We start from the raw sequence: 27,530 nt of genomic DNA, 5'->3' as shown, positions 1-27,530 counted from the left end.
TCAGCAGCCCAGATGGGTTTCCCACTGTGCTGCCAGTTGGCCTTTCTCCAGCGATCCAGCCATCCCCACAGAGCATTAGCTACCTTTCACAAGTTGGTGTAGAGATAGAGACTCGTCCACTTCTCTCATTCGGCGATATCCAAAGCCTGCTGGACAGCTTTAAGCTCTGCAACCTGACTCAATCCATATTGTCCCTGAGCAGCTAGTGCAACTCGCCGTGTGGGGCTCCATACAGCAGCTTTCCATTTCAGATTTCTGCCTACAATTTGGCAGGAACTGTAAGTAAAGAGGGCATATCATCTTTCACTCTCAGGTAGCTCGTTATATGGTGGGGCTTCCTCAGCCCATGTCACTTGCTCCTCCTCTTCTTCAGAAGATAATCCAAAAATAAAATTTTTGGACCAGTTGGTTATAACTTCCATAATCTCAGGGCAATTTGGATGTCCTATCTGAGCTTGCTGTGATCAGTGCAATCCACCTGATCCATGTGGCGTTGGTGGCATTATGCATGGAAGGAAACTTTCCCTTGAACATCCAACCCAGCACTGCTAGCCAGGGTGCCAGAAACAGCTGTGCTTCGGTGCCAATTATTTCTGAGGCAGCTTGAACCCCTTCAAAAGCTGCATGCATGTCTTTCTCATTTGGGGTATAGCTGGTCTCAGATCCTATATATCCCCAATTCTAGAACCTGAGCAGTCATCCTTAAGTCTCTCCAGGTCCCTTCTGCCACAGTCTCCAGGAAAGAACCATTCTCCCCTGCCACAGTGTAGAGCGCATTCTTCACATCCTGCCCCGTTCTGACTGGCCCAAGGGCTACTGCATGGGCAATCTACTGCTTAATTTGCTCAAATGCTTCTGTTGTTCAGGGCCTCACAGGAAATAATTTCTCTTTCCTGTCACAAGATAAAGAGAGTTTGCAATCATCCTGTACTCCAGAATATGTAACTAATGAGCCTTAATTGGTCTTATCCTAGGGCAAGCCATTACAGCTCCAGAGCTCAGCCCCCAAGGGGACTGAGTGCCAGAGGCCAGCTTGCTCAGACCAAGGCTGCGGGTCAGCCCCTAGCAAGCAGGGAATATTCAGCTCTTATAGTGATTAGCCAGCTCTTATGATTTCAGCTTTGCTTGCTACGTAGCTTGCCCTTGGCTTAAGGCTCCAGCAGATGGTAGAGAGAGGAGAAGGAGAAGACGCCGGATGTTCCACAAGTATGGCTTTATTGGAGGGGTCCGTGAAGGGTCTCAGCTCTTCTTCTTCTAAGTTAGTAGGGGTACAGTATGCTACTTTTATAGCCTTGGCTCGATTCCAATCTTGACCAATGGCAAAGGTTAGAGGGACCATAAGTGACCAATAGTAGGGTTAACAAGATATTGCCTTACATGGCTATAGGGATAGGTTATAGGGCGGATGTCTCTGGAGTCAGGAAGCTTCTTTGCTGCTGTGTCAGCATTTCTATTATTCAGATTCTCCACAGGGCCCTGGCTAAACTTGTGGGTTTCACTACATGTAACGTCTAAAAGCCCATGGCTCCTAGAAAAGCCTGGATTTCTTTCTTTTTGGTAGGTGGGGACATAGAGGTGATTTTGTTGATTACCTCCGCCATGATTTGGCGATTTCCATCTTGCCACTTAAATCCTAGAAACTGAATTTCTTGAGCTGATTCCTTAACCTTACTTTGCTTAATGGCAAAACCAGCTTTCAGGAGAATATGGATAATCTTCTCTCCTTTCCTGAAGATTTCCCCTGCTTTGATTCCCCATACAATGATGTCATCAATGTATTGAAGATGTTCCGGAGCCTCGCCCTTTTCCAGTGCAGTCTGGATCAGCCCATTGCACCTGGTGGGACTGTGCTTCTACCCCTGAGGCAGTCAGTTCCAGGTGTATTGCACATCCCTCCAGGTGAAAGCAAACTCAGGCCTTCACTGCTGCCAATGGAATGGAGAAAAATGCATTGGCAATATCGATGGTCACATACCACTTTGCTGCCTTGGACTCCAGCTCATACTGAAGCTCTGACATGTCTGGCACAGCAGCACTCAGTGGTGTGACTTCATTCAGGCCACGGTAATCCATCGTCAGTCTCCATTCTCCACTGCACTTACGCACTGGCCGTATGGGGCTGTTAAAGAATGAACGAGCCTTGCTGACCACCCCTTGGCTCTCCAGTTCACAAATCATTTTACGGACAGGAATCACAGTCTTGGTGCGGTATAACTGACAGTGCACTGTTGCTGTGGCAATTGATACTTGTTGTTCTTCCACTCTCAGCAGTCCCACAGCAAGGGGGTTGTCTGAAAGCTCAGGCAGGGTATTCAGTAGTCTGATTTTCTCTGTCTCTAGAGCAGCTATCCCAAAAGTCCAGCGATGTCCTTTTGGGTCTTTGAAATATCCATTTCTGAGATAGTCGATGTCAAGGATGCATGGGCCCTCTAGGCCCATACAATGGGGTGTTTCTGCCACTTGTTCGCAAACTCACTTCAGCTTCCAGTACTGTAAGCTTCTGGGATCCCCATCACTCCAGAAATAGAAATGGATTCTTCTTGCACATACTTTGATGGCATCAGGGTACATGGAGCACCAGTGTCAACCAAAGCCATATATCTTTGTAGGTCAGACATGCCAGGCCATTGGATCCACACAGTGCAATAGATCTGATTGTCCCTTTCCTCTACCAGGCTAGAGGCAGGGCCCCTGTAATCTTAGTCATGGTACAGGTTGCTCTCCTCCTGTAAATATGTTCCCAAGGTCCCTTCAAGGGAATTGATCATATTATCATTCCTATACCACCAGGAATTCAGTCAATAAGAGACCAGAGTGGCATTGACCGTAGATGAGCTTCTTGTGGTAGATGTTCCTCTTTTCAATTCATGTACCTGAGCTGCCAAGGAGGAGGTGGGTTTTTCATCCCACTTCCTCATGTCTTCTCCATTCTCCTGAAAGAAAAACCAGAGCTTACCTTGTGGAGTATATCCTCTCTCCTTCGCTGGGGGATGTCTGCTCCAAATGGCAGAGACTCTTGTTGGTTCTGGCTAGATGTAGTAAATTCCTTCCTTAAGCTCCTTTCTCAGTTTCAGGTGGCTCTCTTCAATTTGCTCTTCCAAGCTCTGGACGTGCTCATCCAGCTTTGTTTGCACAGATGAGATATGGGTGCATAATGGTGCAGTGACAACATCCTCGTAAATTCTTGGTTTGTTGACCAACATGCCTACCTTGCCCTCTCCTTCCCGCCATTGCAGTATCACTAGGTAACAGGAGTATCTCAGGTCCAAGCTTTGCGAATTTGCACCACATTTGCGACATGCACTGGACACCATCTGGGCTCTTAGGGAATCTCTCATCTTCTGAAAAACTCATCTCCAGCACAGCCAATTCCCTTAGGCATTGTATAGCTTCTTCTACTGTGCACCGTTTTCCTTGTTGCATGTGGAGGTCTTCTTTACAAAGGTATTCTCTCGGTTTTGAGACAAATTAGGAGGAAATGTCCTGAAAAGGGTGTCTCCTCTAACAGGTAAGAAGGTTTCAGCAGCCCCTCCCCAAAAGCAGGCTTGGAGGAAGGTGAAAAAAACCTGTTTATTTAATAAGCAGGGTGATCGCAGGCACGGGAAAAAAAAAAAAGAATAATGTTAGATAATAAATCTTCTCGTTGTGGAGAAGAGCTGGTAGAGTCAGAGTCCTTTCTGTAGGTGTGTCTTGGCTCTCTCCAGGATCCAGAGCTGGCCTCTGGGCCGTGGCATGAGGGGCCCCCAGTGATGTTCTGGTGTTTTGGACCAGAGAAAAGCTGAACAGTTCCAGAAGAAGAAGCCACAGTCCTAGGAAAACTTCTTGCCTCAGCTAACGAATGAGAAGCTAGCTAAAAAGCAAAGACGTCCTCCCTCTTTCCGTGCTAGAAAATACAGCCGAGAGAGAGCCTGGGGAGGATGTGCAAATAAAAATGCCAAAAGAATTCCACCAGTTCCCCCACCCTTCCAGATCTAGGTTAAAGGTACAAGACCCATGTCTGGGCATAAAGCAGACGATAGGGAATACAGTATCATGACATCACCCCAGGAAACTATCTATCTCTTACACTCACCAGCAGTCACCACCAGAGGCTGAGTTTCCTGGGTTCTCCTAATCCCCTGGTCAATGACCACATCCCGGGACAGGGATCCCAGTTTCCCAGTTGCCTGGCCTCATTTCCATCCAGAATGGTGTCATAAGCTGCAGTGTTCCAGATGTGGAGCAGCCAGGTCAGGATGGACTTATTTGTTTGGCAGGTGAACTCCCTCTGCAAGTCATGCCGCTCACCCAGGGGTAGAGAGTGAGTGATGATCTCTGTCTCTTCTGCTGGATGCCAATGTCCAGCCACCTCCTTGTCAGTCACTACGTGGACTGATTTGCTCTTTGATTTCTTTTTCTGAATGGGGGCAACTGCTACCCACTTAGGCTGTCTGGGCTCAGTGATGGTTTGTGTGGACACATCGACTGTTCCTTTGGTTCCTTTTCTCTCTGTGACAGTTTGCATAGACATGGTGCCTGTTGCTTTGCTGCTTTTCTCCTCCTCATCCTGAGGATGCTGTGCCACACTGAGCACTGTTCTGACTCTAAGCATGGTATACACGGTGCAGGTTGTAAAGAAAAGAGAAAGCAGAACTGATAACAAGATTATGCTGTCCTTGACATCCAGAGGAAACTCAATATTTTCAAACCCCGCTGTGTCAGGCCTGAAAGGCTGGAAAAAAACACTCCGTACTCTTCCCCTCATGGGCTGGGTGAGATTGTGTAGGCGACCCCAGAGGTAGCAGCCCAGACTAGGACAAGAGAACTGAACTGAAAATATATTCTGAATGATGTTCATAGCCTTGGAAGTTATAATGCAATAGACATAATAAACCAATAAAGCGATTTGCATACCATTCCCTGTTCTCAAATGGAGCATCAAAGTCAGCAAATGGTTCCCCATGTGGGGAAAAACATAGAGAGCAAGGTACAGTACCTATGTAAAGACACTGAACATCATGGTGAATAGGTGGTTTCTGTAGTACAGAATTTTAATTCTGACTTCTCCCAGGACTGCCTCACACTGGGTGCCAAAATATGTACTAGTTTGAAAGCAAACCTGTGGGAGATTCCAAGTCAGAACTACAATTTAATAGGAAAATTAAAATAAAGGCAATAGTACAGAAACACTGGCTTAAACTGACAGAGTCAGAATATGACCTGACACCCTGTCAGTCAGGGTGGTGGCAGCAGTCTGATTAAATGGTGGCTACAGTCCTGTTGGAGTGATGGATGTGGTTCTGTAGAAGTGGTGATCCTGTAGAAAGGTCTGGTCTTCCTCTGGAGGCCCAGCGATGGTTATGGAGCTCTTGTCCTCTGGGAATGCAGTGGATAGTGTTGCTTGTGGTGTTCCAAGCCTCCGATTATATACAGATAGGAATGTTTGGTTCCTCCCGCTGGGCAGAGCATCTCCCAATAAGATGATGGAATTCTATGAGTCATGCTGGGAGACCTTGATGGCCCATTAGTGGAGATATCCCCTCAGAGGGTGTTATCAGGGTTGACTCATGGAGAATATAAAGAACACTGCCTCTCTATCTCAACAGCTGATGTAGATGTCAATAGAATAAATACTTTTTGTTACATTCTACATGTGGGAATTCCGCACATCATTCCTGATGTCCAGAATCACCGAGACAACCCTTGGGGGGGGCTCGGAAGTCCTGGAACGTTGCCAGAAGTGCTTGGTGGCTAGACTTTGACCCTGCACGGGATGCCACACCTGTATGAGGATGAGAGGATCACACGGGGATAAGTGGTGAAGGGATAGATTAATTATAGAGTGAAAACACAGGTTTTAGAATCTCGGTACAGGGGGGTTCTAGGAGACAAGAGGGAGGAATTAGGGCGTGTCCTGTCCTTCTTCTTCTTCTTGTCATCCATCTTTAATGGTGATGGCGGCACTTTGAGATTGGTTCTTACTGAATGTGCACTTGTCAATAACAGTGAAAGGTATTGGGAGGAAAAGGTAAATATCCTACACATAGTTTTTGGTATAAAAATAAGCGGCCGCCCCGAGGGAGGTCAGTGTGCTCATGGCTGGCTTGCTGTGTGGACCTCTGTCGGGCCGGGAGAAAATATTGTAGATAAGAATTAATAAACAACACTGAAGAACTGAAAAACCTGAAGACTCCTTTCGTCCTTTGGAGCGCGGGCTGCCTCAAGGCCATCCAGAGCCTTACCAGGCCATTTCAACAGCCGAGACAGGACATCTACATTGTAACCTAACACATTTGTCTGCCCCTTGATTCTTACCCAGAGATTCTCAACTGTATCACTGCCAACTGTGAGCTCTATAGATTCTAATCCTTCTATCACATACAGTGCCACCCTCTGCCTCTTCTGCCCTATCTATCCCTCCTGAAGAGCCTGGACCTATCTAGCAGGGCATTCCAGCCACAGGACTCATCCCACCAGGTTTTGCCTATGACAGTGATGTCATATCTCTGAGACTGGGTCAAAGCTTTGAGCTAGTCCTGTTTGTTTCTCATGCTGCGTGTGTTGGTATAGCAACATTTCAAGTGCAGTTCGTTATAGTCAACACTTTGTGGAGCAGATTGAGGGATCCCACTAGCGCTCAGTTCCTCAGGTTTTGGTGTGCCATCCCATTGCTTGTCATCGGCAAGACTGGTTTTGTCCCTTTCCCCCTTCAAATCTAATTTAAAGCTCCAACAACAAGCCCTGCTAGCTCCTGCTCTAGAACCCTTTTTCCCCACTGAAAAAGGTGCATCCTGTCACGTGTTAGTAGACCAGTCATTGAATAGACATCCCATGGTCAAAAAACCCCCAAATTTTTCTGGTGACACCAGCCTCAGATCCATGTGTTGACCTGATGGGTCTGCCTGTTCCTTTCAATATTTTTCTTTGCTACTGAAAGGCTCTAAGAAAACATTACCTGTGCTCCAGATCCTTCAACTAATCATCCCAGGGCCCTGAAATCCCTTTTGATTGCCCTTGGATTTCTTTTTGTTATCTTGTCACTTTAAGAACCAATACCAATTAGTAATCAGAGGGCCATACTAGACTGGAGAGTTTCCCAGTAGTGTCCCTTATCCAAGCCCCTGGGAGACAGCATGCTTCCATGTGAGTTGGGCCTGGTCTGCATATTGGGCCCTCCATTCCCCTTAGAAGGGAATCTCCTATTACAACTACCCTTCTCTTATTAACAGAGGAAGTCGTGATGTGCATATAGTTGGGGTTGCTTTAGGAGGCCCCTCTATCCCAGAAGGACTTTTGCCCATCTCATCAGTTGTCTGGCCTTCTAGTTCCAGAGCCTCATACTTGTTGTAGAAGGTGCCAGTCCTACTTGTCAAGTTCTGAGAAGAAGGAGGAACTTTCTTCCTGGTTTGTGCAGGGACCTGCTTCTAGCCTTCATCTTCAACAAATCCTTGACTAACAGTCCCTTGACCGTACAGGGTTCTGAGTCCCCCTACTTCTCCACTACAATGGAGGTTTGAGACTCCTGAGAGTCTTGAGACTGTAGCACCTCTGAAAATACCCAATCTCTTGCTCGTTCACTCAAATACTACATAAACTATTCACTTCCTCCTGTAGCTCCTTCACCTGGCAACACAGGTCCTCAACCACAGTACACCTTCTGCAAAAGATCTGCTTGTCTGCCCCAGTCTCACAGAGGCATCACACACTCCCGGCAACCTATGACCTGGAGAGCTGCATTTACCAACAGCAGGTCTGGCTGGCTGGAGGCCTCTGACATGGCTGGGTCAGTGACTCTAGCAGCTACAGGAGATTGAGTTTTACGGCATGTCAACACCATAAATGAGAAAGCTTATGGTAGTATGCTAATAAGGCTGGGAATGAAAGGATGTCTTAATGATCTTCTCCACTAGCCACTGAGTCTGTTTACCTGTCTCTATTGGCTCCTTCCAGATGGTTAGAGAGGAGCTCTGCCTGCTCACCCTGCCTGGCAAACTTCCTTGCCAAGCTCCTTTAAAGATGTTTAAATTGCCCTCGCTGTTCCCAGCATTGCCCCCTCCGTGCCTGAACTAATGACATCCTTTTACTCTTCCTGATGTGAGAGACAACTGCTCACTTTAAAAATTTTAAAAGGTTTATTAAACCTTAATAAAAATTCAACAAAAGGACTAAATAAGGAAAAATTGCAGCGCTGAGAACTGCCCTCGTGGCTGCTTACCATGTGGCCGGTTCATCTTCAAGATGGATGCTCAGTCTTTTATACTCCTGGGGGTTGCATCAGCCAACCCTGGCCCCTCCTAAAGTCTGTCAGTTAACTCTTCTTTGCTATTTATAGATGGAGACTGCTTTCTTGTAACTTGATTGGAGGGTCAGGTGTTGCCATGCCTCCTTAGCAACAAGCTTTTGCATTCCCAACTGCCCCATGTAAGGGGCACATGTACATGCCTTCTTTCTACCTGTCCTAGGCAACCCAGGCTGTCTGATGGCAACAATACGGTGAGGGGGAGGGGAGGAAGGGAACTATGGGGAGAACAGAGGACATCTAAACTACATTAACATAACTAAAAATCAATAAAGCTTCTCTTAATAGCCACTGTTATATGTAGTAGAAATAATTCATGCTATAAGAAATAGGCATATGTATGTATAAAATATTAGTAGAGCTTAAACCTATGTTTGTGTATAAAATGTTGGTGAAGGTTAAACATATGCTTGTGAAGCCACCCTGTCCAGGAACAGAAGCTATTCATATTGTTACTAGTTCCCGGACAGAGTTAAGATAAAATCAAACCCTGATCACATATGAACAGAGTAGCTCTGAGCCATGGCCATTATCAGAGGCAAGAGACAGGCTGGAGTAGATTTACTCTACACCTGGAAGATATCATCTGGAATTTCCTGGGTGATGATGAATGGGACATCTCAGGAAGCCCACGAGGTCTCGCATCTGGACTTGAGATGGCATCACCTACTACAGGTGAATAGTTCTTCCTCTGGAATACTCAGACATTCGTCTGGGCTGTGGACACTGTCTGATTCTACACATGTATGGACCCAAGTTTACATGCCAAGAGAGACAAAGAACTATGTGGTCATCTCTGCCTCAGGCGGAATAAACTGTATATAAACCAGCTGCTGGAAGCATTTGGGGTGTACCTTTTGGGGGAACGCTGCCACTCTGTCAGCCAGATCCCAAAAGGGCATCCAGCGGCTGCTCCCGGGGCTGACGCTGTCTTGGTTGTGGGAAGGTTTTCAAATTTTCTATTTTTTAACTGACTTAATAAATCTTTGTCAAATTTTTATAAATTTGGCTCTCAATTAGATCATTTATAACAGTCACACAATATTCATCCCTTAATTGCGAGAGCTGTTATGAACAAAAATTCAGTTAATATTTTTTTGTGAGAAAGAGTTGCAGGGGGGCAGCCAGGTCTCAGGCGCTGCCAGGATTCTTAGTGCTTTGTTATTGTAATACCGGGTCGTTAAGGCTTATCTCCTTCTTTTGTATTAGTAAAAAGCCTGGCTGGGTGGGGAAATGGCCCTTCCCCGAGGCAGTGCGCTCTTCCAGCATAGGGAAGACACCTGAGAGGGTGGAGGGGGTTATGCAAAGTGACTCCAAAGACCAGAATGCTTTGTGGGACCCCGACTCGAGATGCAACGAGAAAACCCCAAAAACAACGAGCCAAATAAGAATTGAGAGACTAAAGTGATGTCTGGACGTGAGGAGCCGAGTGCTGAGCCTGCAGAGATGCTGAACACCTTCGGAGCCCCTCTCGCCCTGAGCAGGGAGTGGTCCCAACGCCGGGACCAGGGTGGCCGCTGAGGCTCAGAAGCAACATCTGACGGGGACCATCACGCCCTAAAGCTCCCACGAGGACTGGATCCCCCGGCTCTGCCCCTAGTGGACAGAGCTGCGCATATCCTCCTCCTCTGAGTCGCCCTGGGAGACGTGACGGGGACTGCAGCCCTGCCGAGCCGCCCAATCCTGAGCTGATCACTTTTAATAAAGGCATTAAAAAGGAGAAGAAGTCTCCTGGCCCTGTTTATTTCAAGAGCAAATAATCTCATTATCCATCTATAACACTGAGTTACCTGTCCCTTCCTCTAAAGGTCATAAACTCTCTTTTTTAGCCTGACCTCCAACAAAAGCTCCCTGTTCTTCCAGGCCACTCTTTTTCCCTGCTGGCTCATCATTTGGCACATAGGGAGGGACTGCTCCTATGCCTTTAAGATTTCCTTTTTAAAGTATGCCCAGCCTTCCTTGACCCCTTAGTTTTTAAGAACTGTTTCCCAAGGGAATTTCTGAACCAGTGTCCTGAACAGGCCAAAGTCTGCCCTCCATAAGTCCTAAGCAGTGGTTTTGCTGACCCCCTTCCTTACTTCACCAAGAATTGAAAACTATAATTTCCTGGTAGCTATGCCCAAGTGTTGGAGATTGGGATTTTTCCTTTTATTCTTTCCCTCATGGAATTTTGTCCCATCTGTTGCTATGAGACAATTACTACCAATACTTAAGAGAACAAAAGATGTGGCTGGGAGGAGGAGGAGGGGGAAGGATGCAGCTGGCTAATCTCCTATATGAGGGGTTTTCTCTTGGGAAGGGCAGAGTTGCTGTGAGATTTTTGGCAGGGGGGAAGGGGCCAAGTGTTGCTTCTAGCTCTCTCTCTCTCTCAGCATCGGAGGAGGGACAGCCGGTGTGTGGTCACTGCCCAGAGGATTTGCTGCCACTATGGAGCATTTGTCCTCCCATTGCTTTTCCTACCATGGGTGAACCTTTCCTTGTTAGAGCAGTTGTTGAACTGGGACCCTATTAACATCTGATCTGACTGGAAAGGACTCTCACCATCTTTTTGGGTGCCTCAGAGAAAAACCCGGGACCATGACCCCATCTCCCTTCCAAGGGGGTACATTTCCCCAGCTGCGTGCGGCATCTGCTGTGGAGAAGCCCAGCTGCCGCTGCCCAGCCCTGCTGCTTTCTGCCGTTGGCTCGGGCTTTCTCACTACACTCTAATCCAATACTGCGTATCTGCCTGACCCCTGCGGCTCCTGCTAAGGTTGCGGAGTTTTCTGTGACATTTTGTTTGTCACCCCAGGGAGTGTGCCTGCCTCTGCCATATCAGCCACCGCTCCGAGGTTCCTGCTGCAGCCCATTTTTCTCCATCCAACCCTCCTGCCATTACCACGTGAGGGAGATGCAACTGAACTCGTGCAGCAGTGCCCCCTGCAGCCATAGGGGAATCAATGCACCTGCCCTGCCCAGTGCCAACAGTGCCCCTGCTGGCTGTGACCATAACTACACCAAAGGGAAGGTGCTTGACAGTCAAGAGAAGGCTGTTATTGGGTTTCTGGTTTTGTTTGTTGTTGCTGCCATTGTTGTTTGGTTGTCTTGTTATTATATACATACTAGTAAACAACTATTATTCCTTTTCCCAAATCTTTCCCTGAAAGCCCCATAATTTTGGAGTTATAATAACTGGGAGGGAAGGGGGTCACATTTTCTATTCCAAGGGAGGTTCGCATCTTCCTTGGCAGACACCTGTCTTTTAAACCAAGACACCAAGACAGCCTCTGACCACCACATCTCCCACCAGCCCTTCTCTGTTTATAAACAGCAGGTCCAGTGAGGCACCTCCCTTGGTAGGCTCACTTACCAGTTGTTTCAGGAAATACATGCTTCAGCACAGAAAAATCACATTTTCTCTCAAAACAGAATAGAACAGAAAATTATTAATGAAATTTTCTCCAACGTTTTGCTAAAATTACATTGGGAAAAAGAACAAACTGCATTGATAATTATTAATGTAGCTCATGCATTTTTGCTGCTGTCATTGAACTTAGATTATGGTTTGTAATAGCAGCAAATTGGACAAACCTCAGTGAAAGGAATAAATTTTTACTTATGAATGTGATAGTGTAAACTAGAGTACAGAATACCGGTCTAGACTGCCTTAAGAATTCAAATCTTGCCAGAGACTTGTTTCTGCTTAGTTGCATACTTCTTGGTTTTTGCACTCAACTTAGTTGGGATGGGGCAGGATATTCTTTCACCTATGTACAGGATGTGAAAGACTCAAGGTGTGAGAAATGGGAGGAGTAGAATCAAGAGGAGAAAGCAGTTGGTTATCATCAAGAACTATACTAAACAGTGATCCCATATTGGTTGAGTGAACTGCAGAAGCACTGAACATGGTCTAACATATCATTCATTTTCACAATGACACTATCTACAAGAGCTAACAAAACAACATTAAAACTTACTTGGAGTGAAAATGCTCATAAAGTAGGAATAGGGATTAAGGCAGCCATAAAGAAAGCAGTAACATTGCTGATACATGTGAGGGCTATACTTGTTCCTGTTTGCTTCAAGTATTCACCTGTTCTGTCCTGTAAAACAAAGTCAAATGAATACGGTAATGTTCTGTAAATGAAGGGATCATCCTACAGATATAACATGGTAACAGTGAAAACTATTACAAGGAAATTCTGAATAAAAATATGCACTTGACAGTTTGCAAGAGTAAAAAATATACTAAGTACACTGTCCAGGAGAAAAGCAGATAACGTATTAAGTGCTTAGATTTTTTGAGGGCAGCAAACATTATCAAAGATGACACTGGCTTTAAAAGTCAAAGCTAAATGGATACTGATATGATATCAAATACATCAATTAAGTAGGATGTGTTTTGTATTAGTGCAGTCACTTGTTCTTAACATTTTTCATTGAAAAGTAACATGCATTAACAGTGTAGATACATAATGTGTTAAAAAGGCATGTAAGAAAAAAATCCAACAGACAGAAATCCCAGGAACCACAAAAAAGCCAGAGACAATCAAACATAGGACCCTTCCTTAATGCAGTAGGTTATTTTGAAGCATATGAAGGTTACTGCACAATGGGTTTTTATTGCCTGCATGCCAAACCAAATGAAAAGAGCACATGGAAGACATTGCTTGTACAAAACAAAACTGACAAATATATATTGCTTTTAAATTATTTGTGCTTTGGATATGAAACTCTGTACTGACAATAAAAGTGTCAATAAAACTAAAAGATTAAAAAAGTGAGTAGGATCTCAGATTGCATTATGCGAATATGTGAATGTCATGATTAATTATAAATAAAAGGAAAAAACACGAGGCCCTAGGACAAAGATGTCTAGAACAGAAGATTTTCTAAAAATAATTACGAACTAATTCTAGGTATATTTTCCTCTACGAGGCTTTTTCTTTTACTTATTCTTTTATTGTCCCCCAACACCCCATTTTTTCATTACCTCAAATGGAATTCTCTTATTCTGCCCTGTTTCCCTAAATGTATGTACCAGAAGGAATATATAATCTACACCAACTCTAAGAGCAAGAAAAGGGAAAACCTTTAGGAAGAAACAAAACAAGCAAAAAAACCAGTAACACTTTTATATTATTCTTATGATTTATCATTAGCTAGTCATTACCTAATCAAAATAACCTTTACTCTTCATTCTGAAAAGAACTCCAAGGCTAAAATGAAAATCGATATGATGCAATACAGCTATTATCTTTCATTCTGAAAAATTAATGAGAAACTTGCAGTAAATAATTTACAAGTACAAAACCTCACTAAAAATAATTCAAGTTTTTGGTAGGAAAAGAATAACATAATATTTCAAGCTATCTTCAAAATATTATCAGAAGTTGAACATCCTGATATTTTCAGATGTAAGGGAAAAACTTGCATTTTTTTTTGTGTGCAACTAGATGCTTGCACTCATATTGAGACAGAAAAACAAATATCCTAGAATCTACATAATTAAACTGCAGGATACCTGCCTTTTTCTTAAAATCATTTGGCAGCATGTTCTCTTAATTTCTTACAGCACAAGCTACTAGATAGGAGAAAGTATTTTGATTTTTCTATTTTTACTTGTATCTTTCTCAACTTATGTTTTTCGTCAAATATCAATTCAGATGTGTTTATTTACTAACAAAATTCTTGTAATTTAGCAGCAGACTTTTGGCTCCTTAAAACTTGAGTTGTGGCAGCATTAAAGAAAATTCCAATCAATGAACACAGACCCCGTCCTGCAGCCACTGAGAGAGCAACCAAGAAGATTCCTGCCAGCCCCACAGCATCCTGAGACTTTGCACACTCCCACTGCAGCATTGTTAAACAGGCATAGGCAAGCTGAAAGCAAAGTAAGGATTGGATTAGAATGGATCCTTCTCTACTGGCTAGCTCACCCAAAAACATATATAGCTTACAAGTGTTTTTAAACAGAACAGACATATTGGAGATGCCACATAGAGGGATAGGTGACAATCCCGAGGCAAATGTTTACAAATGGCAATTTTTATTTTAAGTATTCTGAAAATGTTATGGAGTGTTGACTGGTAACAAGAAGCTAGCCATTTGAGCCCTGGTATACTATTGGAGTGAATTAATAAATAGAATTTAATTTCTTACCATCAGCAAGTAGGTACTAGCTACTCTAATTGCACTGACATCAGAAAATTACTTTAGAATATCATCCAGGGTAGTTGTAGTAAAGGAAAGCACCTTTTGAGTAGAGTTTTGTGCAACACTTTGATAAACAACCTATAGAAATAAAAATAAAACTTAGTGTGGCTAAGAAAAAAGCCCATTATCATCTTCTACAGCACATATCTGAAATCAACTATATTTGCCTTAATGTTCCTATTAAAGCACACACTCTATAACAGAGATTTCACTGAGGCTACATGAAATATTTATTTTTGGTAATTATTTCCTGCAAGCTACTGATTATCAAACAAGAATTTGCGTCTTCGTTAAAGGCCACTGCATTCACAGCTCATCCAAAACATTTTTCTTTCCATAACTCTGTCTTTGATTTGCTGTTGTATGAGATGAGTTTTGCCTTTAATCCAAGGTCTAGCAAACAGTAAAACCTTCATGGCTTCTCATATGTGAGTAAGCAAGCAGCTTCTTAATTAAAAAAAAAAAAAAAAAGAAATCAGCCTTTTAAAATAGTTTGTTACAGCATAAGGATAACTTTAAAATCAGGACACAACACTCAGTTTTAGTTTAGCATTTTCCTTGAGAAAAAACTATTAAAAGCCACAACTAAAGGCAGTGAATCTTAGTAAAGTTATATAGCAAGACATTTCGGTTATTGTCTGTTTTACCTCCACATTTATCCGCTGCCAGGCTTCCAGGATTGCTGCTGCCTTATCCTCACTCCAGTTGATACACGAAACAAATTCATGACCCTTGAAGTGCTCATACATTTGCTTAAGCATAATTAACTGAAACACGGTTTTCAAAGCCTGTGCACTGTAACAGGGAGAGAAGAGAGAGGAGAAAGAGGTATTAAGCATTTTCGAGAAATGTTTTTTCACTGTGTAAAGGCTCAAATGAAAGCCTAATAGGAGTGTGGAGAGTTTTGTGCAGACGTGGCTTGAGGAAAAGGGCCATGATCATATACAGCTGGTTAAGCAGTAAAAAGCAGCTGTAAGCAGTAAGTTCTCAGCCTTTTTCCTTATGAGAAAAACAACAACACAGCGTCCTTGAGCAGATAACAAGAAAAACATGGTGAAAAACACGGTGCCCTTGAATGTAGTCAACAGCAGGATGAAAAACAAGTATTAGTCTTAACAGGAAAACCACAAGTATTTTGAGAAAGTAGCCACAAAATGAGGGGTTGACATGTAATCTGTAACCAATGATGAGCTTGGGTTTTGCAATATGTATGAGCTTAATTAACACTACTATAAAAGTATGTAAGCTGGATCAATAAATTTGAGACCGATGATCATCAATAGGATGTGCTCGTCTCCCTTCACTTCCATCATAGGAGCTTGAAAAAATTCTTGATTTTTTTAGGCTACATGTTGATATTAAAATTGACCAGAGTATAATTATTCTACCATGTATCTGGTTAAGCTGCACTAGTCTACATAGTACTGATGTTAAGTCTATATTTCACTGAAGTTAGTGAGTATTTTGCCATTATTTTCAATAGGATCAGTTGCAGAATCAAAGAAGGTAACCCTACAAATAAATCACTTATCATGATCATGACTGACAGACAGATTGCTATGAGAACGACACAGGAACAGTTATTCCTATAAAATCTTGCAAATGCTGTTGGCAATTTGTCATTTGAAGACCTTGGCTTTTTCCTACCTTGGAGAGAAATGCCAGACTAAACTCCTGACACCTGACAAGCAGCAAACAATACACAAAAGGCAATAGCTATCCACTATAAATTTACACAGTATGTAACTGTATCCAACAATTTTAGAAGCTTAAGGAACTATTTAATTTTTCACCAAGAATAAATTCTTTGGCTATTTTTTAGAAAACACTAAATGCATTTTCAGTATTTAATGTCAAAGGAAAAAACCATAAAAATCCATATAAAATGTTCTAGCAAGAATTATCTGTATTAAATATTCAAGAATTATACTTATTTTTGTTTCATATAAATTTGGATTCAGTGTATATATCTAAATGATGTTTTTATATGTCCTTTTTTTAAACACAGTTCTATTTCAAGGAGTTTCCCCCCAAAGTACAGTGTTCCATGACTTCTTCAACAAGTCTGAAACAAAGGGTTTTATTTTGTCAGTCAAAAATGTATTCAAGATACAGTAACATAAAGAATATACTTTTCTCTTTATTGACCTTAAACAAACAGTTCAATGGAGATTTTGGTTTTCTGATAAAAGTCAAACGAGTGGTCACATTACCAAAGTTATATTTCCCCTTTTTTTCCTTTGATGATGTTCAAAAACACAAATTTGTTCATTATTTTAAATACTGTTAAATGCTTTATTCATACACTCCAAACAAAAAGTTGCCGAGAAAAAAATTATTTCTGAGAAATGTAGGCTATCATTTTTAGGTTTGAAGTAGGAACCAATGACACCTCCTTAAACAACTGATTAATAATCACTCTTTTAAATTCTGTCCTCATCAGGGATGTCCTCCTATACCCAGGTTCATAAAATACATCATTCATAGACTTTGAAAGATAGTTGATTTTGCATGATCTGTCCCCCTGCCAAAAATTCCCAAACTCTAACAAAGAAAAATTAAAAATTCTTCTGTAAACATTTGTTTGCGTACCTGACAAGTTTACCAGAACTATTCTTGACTGTACCACCTATAATTGATTCCTCCTGCCAATGCATGTATTTTCTTCAGTCCATAGTATCTACCACTCAAAACAAGAGCTACATCAAGAGGCTAGAAAAGTTTTAAAGAAGCAATTAATCAGTTGCACAACTTAAGACAAATCCTAAATCAACACCTAGTGTACTGAAATAACAGATATTGAAGATCATCTAGGAAGTCTACAAAGAGAAATGTGTTCAACAAACAGAAGTAGACAAACTAACCAGATACTTGTTCACCAGATAGTAACTTCACCAAAGCCAAAGTGACTAAGAAACAGATATATAAAGTTGGATCAACAAAACTGGCCCTACTTGAAGGAAGACCTCACTGCAGTGTCAGTGTACAGCAGTAGCTCTATTCCAGGAGGGTCTGCCTGAGGCATGTTGCCGGCTGAAATAATGTGTCTACATTGCCACACCTAGCCAGTAGCTGAGAACTGTAATTTCACTCTAAATATGTGTGATTACAATTGCATCACAGGCTGAAGGAAAGTTAGTTACCCTGGGCTAATGATATATAATAGAAACCAAATAATTAAATCACTGAAGAACATAAAACATATATTACTTGGAAGGGAATGGCACCCTTTTCTCTCACCACACATACAGAGCTTCCCTTGAAAAGATTTACACAAAGGTAAGCAAACTTACTTTGGTGGAATTATTGTTGGGAGCTGTGATTGGGCAATCAGGATCAGCAAGATTCAGACACGGTTGATCTACATAACCATGACCAACCTCTACTTTTTTCAGCACTTCTCAGCTTTCCACTTGGTAATATTTTTTTAAACTCTTTTAAGAATTCTAAGGGGTGAAAGTTGATCCACTGCAAAGGAGGTTTCCTGTAGGAATGTGCCCCCTGTCGATGGAGTGACCAAATTATCCTTTATCCCCTTAGAAGGAAATAAGCCCAGAAGTTTCTCTCCTCAATTAGGTGAAAAAGGCATTTCATAAGGACCCAGGGGACTTCACCTCAAACTTAAGGATAGCTAATTGTTCAGGAGCCAAAAAGTCTCGCCTGGGCAATTGACTAGAAAAAGAAGAGAACAAATAAACTAATCACTTTTGTGAGGTGTTTTACCAGGGGCAGGAAGGTCTCTTGCACCCAGATTCGTTTTTCTCTGTAAAGAGTTTGTTATTTTGCCTTTTATTAAAACCTTTTTGTTTCCAACACTGCAACAGAAGCTATCCTGCTGATTTTATGCCTCCAAGGGTAGCTCAGATATCTTGGGTGTGAAATAGACCTCCAAGAGCTTATGAAACCTGGCTCAAGGAGGCTCCTATATCACGTGGCCCTCGTATTGGTGATTTCTCATATTGAGAGACACAGTCCGGGAATATTTTGATTGCCCTCTATCAAAATTAGGACATTTTTTTCCTTGGTCTTGCATTTTTAGAGAAGCAGGCCTGCAGCTGGGTTTTTTGGGCGCCTGGAAAGAAAAACCTAGAAAAGAAGGAACTGAGACCTAGAGGGAGTCAGGGATCAAAGCCTCACAGCTGGTAAAAGGAGGCTGGAACTGGGGACAGTACTGGAGAACGCACTGCGAAATCCTAGAAGGAAGCTGCTATTTGGCTGAGCCAAGACATCGCTGCATTTCCAGCATCAGGGAGTGTTGTGGTGTGTTGCAATATCCTGTTTTACCTTCTCCCTTCCCCCTCGCCCCTCGCTGAGTGTGCCCTGTCAATCAGGCTAACATACTAGCAAGGCGTCGTGTGATAGGTGTCCCTAGTCCCTTGAGACCCTGCCCCTTCACCTGGTTGGTGGCTCACCTGTCCCCTCCCCTTCCCCTGTCCTGAGCTTAAAATGTTAATGAGACCATGTGGCCGGCATTCTGTTAGCAGCAGTGGCCCAGTGCAGACATCTCTGTACTCATGGAATAAACATCTGGCAACCTTCTAGCAGAATCCACTCCTTCCTTCTCTTCACCATCGCCAGAAGCTCTCTCCTGAGGTAAACGGAGTCCTGTCTTGTGCCCCGCTGCACTCTGCCGCCAGCCAAGGTATCTCTGGGGTAAAACACCACAGTGCTGCCTTTGGCCCAGCAGCGAGGGTCAGAACTGGCCTAGGCACCATCTAACTGGTTATATTGGGATACATATTCCAATAAGGGAGTCAGACCAAGGAGGACAACTCATCTGAAAACCACCCTTAGGTGAGTAAGAAATGGGAAACCAGTTGTCTGTATCTGAACAGGATCTTTATTTTTATTTGAACGATAAGCTAGAAATTCAAGATATAAAGTTTGAGAAGAAACAGCTTAAAAAACACATCAGATGGGTTTCCACAGAATTCCCAACCCTAGATATGCCTGAGAGACTTACACTAGAGTTCTGGGACATGGTGGGATTGAAGTTATATAATATGGAAAAAAATAAAAAGTCCAGCTTAAAGCTGCGTCCAATATTCCGGATGGTGTTACTGTTTTGCAGAGAAAAGAAGAAACCTCACAACTTTATAAAAGTTGTAAAGCTAGGTATGTTTTTATTACGGCGCACGCCGGACGCAAGCAGAGGAAATTCTCCTGGAAAGGCATGCGTACCTCTGAGGATTTCAGGTCTCCTTTTATCTCCCTTTCCAAATGCATATGCATACAGTTTCACAATAGGTTCATGCATATTCATTCTGCGTGACATTTAGCACCAGTTCTTCTTTATCAAAGGAATTCCTAGGTCGGGGGCAAATCGACCTTGTGGTCGTTTCTGGTTTTTTTTTATGTCTCCTCACTGTCTCTGCTCTGCAGTTTTTCCTTCAGCTTTGGCCTCACAGACTTTTCACCTCTCCTAGACACTTCACCTAATTCAGAATGGATCTCTATCTCATTCCCCTCTTTCCTAGGAAATAAGTAAATTCTTTTACTTAATGAAAATCCTCTACAACAATAAGTGTCTTTTAATGTTTCACCATGTACGTTTGACAAAGAGGTTAGTACAGCTATTCATTGTAGTATTGTCCAGTTCCAAATTAACAATATAATACATAATCCTAAGCTTATCCCAACTAATATTAACAAAACTACAATGGAGTGACACAACTTATTAAAGATTCCATTTGCAGTCGGTGACCACCCAAAGATCACATCCCATCAGTGATGATCCATATTTTGTTTTATTCTTTGTAGAACTCTGGTTATCTCTTTTGTATCATGTTGGACAGTAATTAAGGTTTTCTTTCCACTTTATTGGATTTCCTTCAAGATCTCCAGTAGGTCTTGGTGCTTAATTAATTGTTTCACTAATGTAAGGTTCATCCCAATAGGGGTAGGTGATAGTCTGTGATACATTGTATAATTGGTTTTGATCAGTTGGTGGGATGTCACTGGTACCGAACACGAAAAATCACACCCGATAATCTTAACAAAATTACAAATACAGAAATTAGAATGATTTCTACTAGACATAATAACATCATTGCTATCAATTTTTACAGCAGCACAAGCAGTTCTCAGGCATATGTGGAGAGTTTTGTCAAAGAGTGGCTTGAGGAGAGGGGACACAGCCGAATCAATTTGGTAAAGATGTCCTAACTAGGGCAGAGGCCTTTTTGCAGGCAGGGTGTCTGTTGGGAATTTAGCTGACTAGAGAATGGAAAAGTACAGGGCCGTGGCTAATTCCAAGTCCTGCACCTGCAAGATAGCGTGTACTTGGGCCTAGCTGAGTATGATAACGAGTGGACAGAGAGACGTAAGAAATAGAGAACGTAGGCCCAAAGGAATGAGGAAGAGTTGATGGTATAGTTTAACCAATAGATCGCTTGGCTTACAGACTATTCATAAGCTTATTACTTGCTGTATAAGTGTCTGATGCTCTTTTCAATAAACGGGACCTGTTGATGACCATCTGGTGTCCTGGTCTCCCTCCTTCGACAAATGGTGACCTCGAATGTTAGCCCCGGCATCTTGCTGAAAAAGAAAACGGGGGGGAGCACGCCACGGTCGAGGGAAGTTGGAGTTGGGTCCTGATCGCAGCTGGGACAGTGCCGGAATTTTGAAGCATCCTCAAGGTTCACATCGGTGACTCGAGCCATACGTGTCTGCCGGAGCCTGGAAAGCTGCAACAGCGCTGACGTATACAAATAGGTATGGATAGGGAAGCAGCATATGATCTTTTCGCCGCGTTTTTAGAAAGGGGAGGGGTAAAGGGGATAGATATAAAAAAGGAGCTACCAGGGTTGTTTGCCTACGGCTATGCTAAGGGGGTTTTCCTTAACCCACATACAGTCCATGAACTCTCAGAATGGAGAAAATTTGGGGATATACTGTGGGAAGCGGTGTTAGAAGATGATAAGACAGCAAAGAAATTGGGCAAGCCATGGTGGGTGGTGCACAATACACTGCTTCAGCATGTCTCTGAGCGCAAGGCAGCAGAAAGGGCAACAGAAGCTCATAAGAGGAATATAGGGTATGGTCGTGATGACGATCCTCTTGCACCTTCGGTAAACAAGGTGTTAATACCAAAGGGTTCACAACCGTGTGGTATGGAGGATCCTGTTACAGGCGCAGGGGGGCCGTCTGCACCTCCTCTGTCGGAGGAGGAGGACGAGTTGGAGGACAGCAGAGAGAGCGAGCTAAGCCCGCTGCCTCCCCCACCTGAATGGCCTGCGCAGAAGCGCCAACAGCGCAGAACTCTCGGAGAGTCAGATCCTATCCAAGGGGCACTCAGTGACCTATGGGAGGAGATGGCTAAACAGAGGAGGGAGGCTTGGGCTACTCTGGCAAAAGAGGCAATGCAAACGGGAGATGGTGAGGCTATGGAGGCCGCTTCTGCTCTTGCCTGTCCGGTTACATACACACCTGAGTATGATGCTCAGGGGAACCACACACAGGATCTGGCGGAGTATACCCCTTTAGACTGGAAGTTGTTATCTCAGTTGCGGTCCACAGTCAGTCAGTTCGGGGTGAAAAGCGAACCTGTTAGGCAGATTCTGGATTATCTCTTTAATACGCAGATTTTGTGCCCAAATGATTTGAGGGGAATAGTACGGTTAATATTTACTCAGCATCAGCAATTGTTGTTTAATGCGCATTGGCAAGCCTTGGTTAATGAGTCGGTTGCGACACAGCGAGCTCAGGGAGACCCGCTGCAGGGAGTGACGATAGATGAGCTCATGGGCTTAGGGGCGTATTTGCGCATGGAGGCACAGATGATAGCAGGAGCAGATAAGCTTAGAGAAGCTATGCGGTTGGTACATGCTGCCATAGAGAGGGTTAAAGAGCCAGGAGGGCTGCCAGCATACATGGGCATAAAACAAGGTAGAGAGGAATCATTTGGGAGTTTTATTGACAAAGCAGCTGCGGCCATGGACCGGGCGGGTGTCGCAGAATTTATGAAGGGGGCACTATTAAAGCAGTGTGCCTTACAAAATAGCAATCCGGCAATGCAAAGGGTGCTAGCCACTCTTGGGAGCAAATTGGACCATTGAGGAAGCGCTAGAGCAAATGGCATTATAGCCAACAACCTCACAGACATTTTTAGTAGATGCCTTAAAGGAATTAGGAGTAGGGCTGCAAAACCAAGCAGAATCCACTCAAAATCAGGTGTTAGCTGCTCTTGCTCCTCTCCGAAACGGCTCAACGGCAGTCGCGCAGGGAGGCTCGAGATCACATCTCAAGTGTTACCAATGTGGCAATGGGGGACACATGCGCCGAGAATGCAGAGCGACCGGCGTGTGGTGCCAAAGCTGCCAATCTAGCTCCCACAACACCACGGCTTGGCGCCAATCGGGAAACGGATGGCGGAGCGCGATTGCCGGCCGCACCCAGACACAAGTTGCTGCCATGACATCAGCGCCACCTCCTGTCTGCAGCCAGCAACCGCAGGGAGCCTCGGCTTGGACATATCAGCAGCAGTAGATGTCACATTAATCACGAGCCGGCCTGAAAGGATACCAACTGGAGTAAATGGTCCTCTCACGCTACAAGGACAAAAATGTGGAGCATTATTACTAGGACACTCCTCGACATCCATGCTGGGACTATTTGTATTATCTGGGGTCATAGACGCAGACTATACAGGGGAAATACAAATCATGGCTTACACCCCTTATCCCCCGGTTAAAATAACAAAAGGACAACGCATTGCACAATTGGTACCACTACCACAGATGACATCGGGTATTCCATTGCTCACTGGACAGAAGCGTGATGGAAAGGGTTTTGGCTCCACCGGCATTGCACTTTTAACTGTGGACTTACAGGAGAGATCAAGACAAAAAGTGGAGATCACCCATGGACATCAGAGCATAACCCTCTATGGATTATTGGATACGGGAGCAGACACCAGCATTATATCACCAGAAGCATGGCCACAGCATTGGCCCCTGCTCCCATCAACAAACATGCTCACGGGAGTAGGAGGACTTACCTTGGCAAGCAGAACACTGCCTCTCTCGGTGCGCATTGATGGGCAACAAGTGTCCGTTGTTTTTTCAGTTGTTCAGTTGCCCCCTACAGTCTCTTGCCTGATTGGCAGGGATGTTTTAACACAGCTGGGGGTGGTGTTGACCAATCACCACCCTTTGGGGTAATTGCCATTGCTTGGACTTTCCCCATTCCCCTCACCTGGAAAACAGATACACCGGTGATGGTTAAGCAATGGCCCTTGAAAGGGGAGAGTCTTATACATGCCCATGAATTGGTGAAGGAACAATACGAGCAGGGACATTTACAACTCTCAAGGAGTCCATGGAACACGCCCATTTTTGTGATTAAGAAGAAGTCAGGGAAATACCGCCTGGTACACGATCTGCAAGCTGTGAATGACCAGATGGAACCGATGGGGGCCTTGCAGCCTGGTCTTCCGAATCCAGCCATGATCCCACAAGATTGGCCACTTCTAATCATCGACTTAAAGGATTGTTTTTTCACTATTGGGCTGCATCCCGATGACACGAAGAGGTTCGCCTTTACCCTACCAGCAATAAATCGTGGGGAACCAGACAAAAGATTTGAGTGGACGTCACTACCGCAGGGGATGCGCAATGCCCCTATGTTGTGCCAGCTTTATGTTGATGCTGCATTACAGCCATTGCGTCAGCAGTGGCCAGCTACCATAATATATCATTACATGGATGATATCTTGTTTGCGCAGCAACAACCATTTTCCCCTTTGCAGGTTGACAGGATCAAAGACACTCTTGCAGCATATTCACTTGTTATTGCCACAGAGAAAATTCAGACCACGAAACCATGGAAGTATTTGGGATGGACTCTAATGGACCAAACAGTGGTACCCCAAAAATTAGAACTGCACTTGGACATTAGGACTTTACATGATGCTCAAAAGTTGCTAGGAGACTTACAGTGGCTAAAACCCATTGTGGGAGTACCAAATCACTTGTTGGAGACCCTACGACCCTTTTTAAAGGGCACTGACCCCACTACCCCTGTATGCCTCACAAAGGAACACCATACCACCCTACAGCAAATCAGTAATTGTGTACAACAAGGGTATGTGTCTCGTCGACAGCTAGATTGCCCTATTGACCTCACCGTTTGGAATAGTCCTTGTCACCTGCTTGGCGCTCTCTCCCAATATGAGAACAAAACGGGGGAGATACGGGTATTGGAATGGCTGTCACCACCATTACAACATAAAAGAACAATATTTTCTAAAATTGAACAATTGGCTGCATTGATTAAAAAAGGCCATCTCAGAATTACTGAGGTGGACGGTCGAGAACCTGCCACCATTAGGATACCCATGGAAAAAGAGACGCTGGACTGGTACCTGGTTAATTCAGTGGACTTACAGGAAGCATTATTGACATCATCTGCAAATGTGGAGACAAGCAAGTTAGTGCCCAGGGTCCTGCAATGGATGACAGAATGGGACTGGATCACTCAGCTGCTGAGAAGAGAGCGACCCATAGAAGGAGCCACCATAGCCTTCACAGACACAGGGAAGAAATCGAGACGTGCTGCTGTCACTTGGCAAGAAAAAGGACAATGGAAGCATCAACTTCTTACAGCAGACCCTGCAGACAGCCTACAAACCTTAGAATTGTTAGCAGTAGTATGGGCAATGTCCAACCTGCATGAGCCCTTGAATGTGGTCACAGACTCCATGTATGTCGCTGGAGTAGCCAGACGTATAGAAGGAGCAGGAATTAAGGAAGTGAATAACAAACGGCTGTATGAGTTACTGGTTCAATTAAGGAAAGGTCTCCGGGATAGAAGTGCAGTGTACTCTGTAATCCATATCAGGAGCCACAAGTGGTCCGAGGGCCTAGGAGAAGGAAATGAGGGTGCAGATAAATTGGTTACCTTCCCCATTGATAACTCTTGTCCTGTTGATAAACATACATTGGCAAGAGAAGCCCATAGTAGGTATCATCAAAATGCAGAAGGGTTGGCGAGGAACTTTGATTTGGGCTTATCAGAAGCCAAGGCCATTGTCAGGGCTTGTCCAATATGCAGTTATCATAATGGGGGAATAGGTCTGGGCTGCGGAGTTAATCCTCGAGGTTTAGAAATGAATGAGAAATGGCAAATGGATGTCACGCATGTAGCCAGGTTTGGTAGGCTCAAGTATGTGTATGTTACTATAGATACATATAGCCACTACATATGGGCTACAGCTCAGGGAGGAGAGAAAGCGATACATGTGATCAGGCACTTATTGAGCTGCTTTGCTGTCATGGGAGTCCCAAAAGGTATCAAAACAGAAAATGGCCCGGCCTACACAAGTGCTAGGGTCTGAAAGTTTTTGGACCAATGGTCTGTCAAGCATGTGACAGGTATTCCACATTCCCCCACAGGACAGGCGATAGTAGAAAGAGCAAATGGTACCCTCAAACAGTATATTGACAAACACCAGGATTTAAAGGACCCACAAGCATGCCTGGCTAAGGTTTTGTATGTGATCAATCATTTATGTGTTTTTGGGGAGGACGATGGCCCCCCTGCAGTTAAACATCACCCGAGGTCAAGTCAGGAAGCTATTAAGGAAACAAAGGTCTGGGTGAAGTATAAAAATCCAAGCACAGGGATATGGGAAAAGCCCGCAAAAGTGCTATACTGGGGTCGGGGATATCTTTGTGTTTCCTCACCAACAGGGCCTCTGTGGGTGCCTGCCAAGTGGACTAAACCTGTCTTTGATGCAGCATCTGGTGGACAACCTTACGGAGGGGGACAAGGAGCGTCTGGAGAAGAAGTTGCCGCTGATCTTGCAACCCTTATTGCTGCAACTGAAGGGACACTCGAAAGCGGTGGACAGAGCAGTGACACGTCACTACTGGACGGCCAGGGAGCTGATTGACACTGTTGAAGCGCTATCAACCTTCCGCATAAAAGGACCAGCGAGGGAGCGCTGCCTTGAGTGTCGCAGCCCCTGTTGTGCTGCGTGGGTAGCTCTATATTGTGGGGGTTGTGGTGGAACCTTTTGGTTAGAACAGTCCGGGATCTGGGGCTTATGGTGTAATACCTGTAAGCATAACTACACATGGGGGGAAGACTGGCAGAGGGAACTAAGGAGACAGACGGGGCTAGGTATGGCCCTAGCTTTAAATCTTTATGAGTCTCCCGAGCAGAAAATCTTGGCCTATTACCGGTGGGAGGTACAGTGTGTTGTGAAAAGAGTTAAAGCTCAAAGCAAGTCATACATAGCTTCTGCCAGGTGTAGAAAATTGGTGCCTCTAACACAGCATTCTGTAGTAGGACCCATTAAAGGAGATCCCGATAAGGAATTGGACTCCTGCATTGAGACTCTTCAGGGATTTAGATTGCAAAAGTTAGGATCGGTGAGGTTAAAGACGGATAAAAAAAGGAAAGCGAGAAAGAAAACAGAAAAATGAGGCTTATTTTTGTTATACTGCTTAGTGCTGTGGCGGATCGGGCAGTAGGAGTAACGCGCTTTAATCAGCCAACAGATAACATATGGATAACGCTTGCTAATCAAACTAACCAATCTTCGCTTTGTCTTAGCCTTGGGGGGCTTACTAATCCATTTCGAACATGTTTGGTGGGTCTTCCAGTGTGGTCCCCTCGGGAATTTTGCAGTCTGATCAATAATCAAACTCTATGCATACGCAATCTGACAAACATTAAACCACCCACGCCAGGTTACACCGCAAGTCAAAGTGCCGGTTACCGCCAATGCTTAATAATCTCATCGCTTAATACTACCCTTCATTCTCCTCCAGAGGAGCTAGATCTCTTTGCAAGTGCAAACGCCAGTATAACTAACACCTCAAATGGTGGATGGTTCAGTTTTGAGCCCTTAGATCCACAGAATTTACATTGGCCTAGAGACGCATGGGCTACCCTGGATTCATCCCTCAGTTTGGATACAGTATCCAAACAGGTTTATAGCCAATGTAAAGGCACTAACATTAGGGCACCGATGAAACTACCCGCAGGGATATTTCTAATCTGTGGAGACAGAGCTTGGAATGGTATACCAGTCAGGCCACAGGGTGGA

The 27,530-nt window shown here is 44.1% G+C and overlaps 1 pseudogene; it reads right to left on the bottom strand.

Moving 5' to 3' along the window:
• The window catches only part of LOC135460511 (protein patched homolog 1-like), a 144,345-nt pseudogene extending 120,835 nt beyond the window's left edge, over positions 1-23,510 (bottom strand).
• Between the last annotated feature and the right edge of the window lie 4,020 nt (positions 23,511-27,530).

Source organism: Zonotrichia leucophrys, unplaced genomic scaffold (assembly GCF_028769735.1).
Source record: "Zonotrichia leucophrys gambelii isolate GWCS_2022_RI unplaced genomic scaffold, RI_Zleu_2.0 Scaffold_50_376499, whole genome shotgun sequence".
Lineage (NCBI taxonomy): Eukaryota > Metazoa > Chordata > Aves > Passeriformes > Passerellidae > Zonotrichia > Zonotrichia leucophrys.
This window is presented reverse-complemented; position numbering and strand designations above follow the sequence as displayed.